Source organism: Hoplias malabaricus, chromosome 1 (assembly GCF_029633855.1).
Source record: "Hoplias malabaricus isolate fHopMal1 chromosome 1, fHopMal1.hap1, whole genome shotgun sequence".
Taxonomy (NCBI): Eukaryota; Metazoa; Chordata; class Actinopteri; order Characiformes; family Erythrinidae; genus Hoplias; species Hoplias malabaricus.
Window position 1 is genome coordinate 90,542,061 of NC_089800.1, and position 5,401 is coordinate 90,547,461.

Genomic DNA, 5,401 nt, shown 5'->3' on the forward strand with positions numbered 1-5,401 from the left:
CTCCATCTGCTGTTCTGCTGTTACTCTGTGTGAGTGATTTCATGCCAGATAAAGAAGAAGCAGATGAAACAAAGACAGACTCACTGTTCTGTAGCATATTTTCCTGAAGAGTCTCCCTGCCTTGGAGAGTACCCTGTTCTGGAGTGTCTTCTTGTCCTTAAACATGCCCATCTCTCTGTTCCCTGCTTCTTTATGTTTTTTGATTACTTGGGCATTAGTAGTTTTTGTTTGTCTCTGTGTTTAGTTATTCTCTTGTTTTTGTTCTTATCACAAAATGATGTAATGCAGAGTGCAGAGACCACAGTTTACCAGAGCCCTACTGAAAAAGTAAGAACAAAATAATATACAGTCCTTCAGGTGAAAGTGGTTCCTGGTTGAGAGGACACTGTGTTCTTGGCTGCCACTTCTCACCAGTGTGTATGTATTGAATGTTGAATGGGATGACGTTCTGTGCAGTGTTAATTGTAAAGCATACTTTTTTATCTAGAAAGGTGCTTTATATGTATTTGCTTAACTCCATAAAACAAATCCATCACAAACAAAGGTTTTTCAAGCCTGCTTCCAGCTTACTCCAGGGACTCTGAGGGAATCCTTTTTGTGGATCCTCCTTGATCCTATCTTGGCCTATTGTGTGATCCAGAGGTATCCTCGGCTTTGGGAGTAGTGGGGTAGAGGGTAAGATTAAAGTGAATCAGCAACAAGGAAGCCATGCAGTGAGAAGACTGCATCCAGTGCCCAGGGTGCTAGGCAGGAAGCAGACCCACAGCAGCACCTATGAAGGTGTGTGGGCTAGAAGTTGTGAGGCATGTAGCTGCAGCTGCCACATGGGTTGAGTTGGGATGATAAGGGAGGGGTTGGGATGATGCAGGGAGGGTTGGGATAATGAAGGGAGGGTTGGGATGATGAAAGGTGGATTGGGGTGATGAAGGGAGGGGTGGGATGATACATAGAAGCAGATATAGAGAAAGAGAAAGGGAGTGGTTGGGATGATAAAGGAAGGGGTGGGATGATACGTAGAAGCAGATATAGAGAAAGAGAAAGGGAGGGGTTGGGATGATAAAGGGAGGGGTGGGATGATACGTAGAAGCAGATATAGAGAAAGAGAAAGGGAGGGGTTGGGATGATAAAGGGAGGGGAGGGATGATACATAGAAATAGATGTAGAGGAAGAGAAAGGGAGGGGTTGGGATGATAAAGGAAGGGGTGGGATGAAAAAGGGAGGGGTAGGATGATGCGTAGAGACAGATGTAGTGGAAGAGAAAGGGAGGGGTGGGATGATGCATAGAGACAGATGTAGAGGAAAAGAAAGTGAGGGATTGGGATGATAAAGAGGTGTTGGGATGATGTGTAGAGACAGAGAGAAGGAAAGCGTGATAGGAGAGAATAAAAGGAGCAGGGAGGGCTGCATATAAATGGGTGCAATGCTGTCAATCAAGGCAGTGTTCAGAGAGAAAGAGGAGAAGGTTCAGAATGAAGGCTTAATCATGCTGCCTGCTTTCTTTTCCAATATTTTCAAAATGGGACCATCTTGCCAATCAGTGAAGGTTAAGTGTAGCCAGTATCTAATGCAGCTCAGGTAAAAATATTATTTTTTAAAATAGTCTTTTAAGGCACCGTCTTAAAAGACAAAGAGACAAAGACTATAAGACAAAACTGGGAAGGGTAATAGGAAGATGAAGAATGCTCCAGCAGGGGGCATTGAGTCGGGAGAGAGGAGGTTGGGGCGTCATCGCATTGCTGCGCAGGGATATGTACACTGGCAGAGGGGTTCCTCTTGTTAGCTGAGTGAGCGAAGGGGACACCATTATTTCAGAACACATTACTGGAACACAGAAGCTCAAAGTGCTGCGAAACTCATAGCAGTGGAGCAGCAGCTATGATGACGGTAGATTCGCGTTCCCCAAAATCGAGGCAGTCCCGTAGTAGTGTAGTCGGAGATAAAGGTAAGGGGAGGCACAAAGCCTTGTGCCAGTGTTTGAGGAAGATGCGGGGGTCACTCAGGAGGACAATTGCAGTGGGAGGAGAAGCAGGAGAGCAGAGCACGGATCCAGAGTGGGAAAGACTGCAGAATCTGCAATGGCTGAGCATAACCCCAAAATACCAGGCGGTCCCATAGCTGTTTAGCTGGAGAAAGGGGAAAACAGGAGGCTCAGTGGGCTTGATAATGGCCGAACACAGCTCCAAATATGAGGATCAGCAGAAATGAACACAGCACGGAGGAGCGAGCTGACGTAGCGAAGCAGTTGAGTCAAGGTCTGTCTTCTGAGCCAAATGGAACAAGTTTGTCTGACATGGAAATGAAGTGAAATTGCAGGATATATATATATATATATATATATATATATATACGCCCGAACTTCTCCTCTCAGCCCCATATATACATATATGGGGCTGAGAGGAGAAGTTCAGGCGTGGTCCTACACCCCAAAATTATGTTATTACATAACTTTAATTAGTGTTGATTTGTATGAAAAAAAATATAACTGTTAAAACCTTCCCATTGTCACTTTCACTAAAAGCACATTTCTGGAGGGAAATTTCAGCAGCCTCACTGATCTGTATAACACGTTGTTTTGAATTTTGTATTGAATTTCTAAAATTATCCAGTTCAGGTTTACAGTGGTCTGGAGCCTACCAGAAATCACTGAACGCAAAGCAGGAACACACCCTGGAGGTTGCACCAGTCCTTTGCAGGGCAACACACACTCACACATTCACTCACATGCTCACACCAATGGACACTATTCAGTAGTTCACCTACCAGTGTGGACCATGGTAGGAAACCGGAGCATCCAGAGTAAACCCACATGGACACAGGGATAACACACCAAACTGCTAACAGACAGTTACCTGGAGGAGCACCCAGGAGCAGTGTGACTGAGACACTACCTGCAGCACCACCGTGTCACCCATTTCTCAAATTGAAAAGCTGAAAAACAGTTGCTATGTTTGAATTGCCCTGCACCAGAGAAAAACAGAAAATGTAAAAGTGCGACTGTGAGACATACTTAAGAGATTTTACTTTGTACCATCTCACTTAAAGCAAAAATATCACCATAACATTTCTGAGCAGATTTATAATCCTGCAGAAGATCAAAATAAAAATATAATAAATAAAATATAAGAAATAATAGTATAAATAATGTGGAGTGAATGACCTGAGAGCTTTACTGGGGGCCCGTATGGGGTGAAGGCCCTGATAGTGCTTTTCCACCAAAATAACTCTTAAAAACAGTTTTGTTCCTGATTGTTGAAAACTTGGTTCTCTCTAGTGAACCAGCCCACACAAAACTAACAGCAAGTTCATATAGTATTTCCTATTATTTATTTATATAACATCCTGTAAATGACCTGTCTAGCTCCACTGTGCCATAACACTTTATTTCAGGCTCTGAGCTCTTTCTGGAGCTTCTTTATCTCGATTCCCCAATGGATGCCATCACAGATCCTGCTGAAGAACCCACTGTTTTTGTGTTCTAGCTGAGAACTAACTATTTCTGGGTTAGGGTTTATTTAGGGTTAGTGATATAAACCTGTTTAAGTTGGTGGAAATGCGCTTAATGGCAAATGATTAGGTTCATGACTGGGATTCCAATTACCCATTGGTGGATAAGTGCTGTTAGAGCTTTATTGGGGACCCCTGTTGAGTGAAGCTCCTGACAGCTTTACTGAGGGCTCCTGTGGGGCCAAGGTCCTATGAGGCAAAGGTCCTGAGAGCTTTACTGGGGGCCACTATAGAGCACAGATCCTGTTAAGCAAAAGGTTCTGAGAGCTTTACAGATGGTCAATGTGGAGTGAAGGTGCTTTGAAGCGAAGATCCTGAGAGCTTTACTGGGGGCCACTGAGGAACAAAGGTCCTGTGTAGCAAAGGTCCTGAGAGATTTACGAGAGGCCCCTGTGGAGCAAACATCCAGAGGGCTTTAGTGGGGGCCACGGTGGTAAGTGAACTTGCTGGTGAATCCTGAGTTTACTGTTGAAGAAAAAAATTGAAAATAATCATAAATATCTTAACACTACTATACCCTATACCATATTATACCCAACACCACACACCTACAGCACAATACCCCACACATCCAACACCAGATTACCAAACACCTACAACACCCCACACCTACATCAAAATACCCCGCATCTATATTACCACAACACCCCACACCTACATTACCACAATACCCCACACCTAAAACATCACAACACCCCCATCTATATTACCACAACACCCATACCTAAAACACCAACCACCTACATCACAATACCCCACACACCCAACACCACATTACCACATACCTAAAACACCCCACACCTACATCAAAGTACCCCGCATCTATATTACCACAATACCCCACACCTACATTACCACAACACCCCACACCTAAAACATCTATATTACCACCCCATCTATATCAACCATATTACTGAAACACTAAAAAAAATCTATAGCCCAATCAATAAAACCTAAGCAGTGTCATAACATTACAACACTTCACTGTCTCAACATATCTATATTAAAACCTCAACACTGCTACAGATCACCAAACACTGCACCAAACTAAACATTCCAGCTTTACAACACCTCAAAAACACTTCAACACTGCTAGGATTAGGGTAAGGTTACAACATCAATACAATACAACACCTCACCATTAAAGCTTCCCACATTACAACACCATAAACCTCATCATTACAACACTACATATTACCAATACACCCCAACACTATAACAAATTAACACCTCAGCATTACACTTTCAGAATACATCAAAACGATAAAATCTCAACATTAAAAAACCCCATCATCATAACAAAAACAGATCACAACAGGTCTATGCTAGAACACCAAACCCCAAACAATACAAACACTACAACACCTGCCATAGGATTATAACTCTTCAACATTGGAACACCTGGACACTAAACACCCAACACTACAACATTACAACAGCCTGCACTCCAAAGGTTCAAAAACACACCTTAAGAATAAAATTCAACATTATAAATCTTCAGCATTAAACTACTTCATTACACCAAGATCAAGTTTAGAACACCTAAACAACACAACACTTCAGAACATATTAATTATATTCACTCACCAAGTGTGTGTTGAAGAATTGGCATCTGTGAACAAACCATATATTAATACATACACATTAAAACACACACAATGTAAGAACAGGAAGTGAAGCGGTTATGACATGATGTTACTTACAGTGTGGGTGGGTCTCTGTGGAGTCTGAGTTGATTTATCTCTGACCTCAGTGATGTGGGACCCCAAGGCCAATCCCTGCTGAAACAGGGGCATTTCAGTTACAATGATGATTAAACCTCAAATCACAGAGTATATCAAACAAATCATCACACACTTACACAATCCATCACATCAACATCTCACAGTACATCACA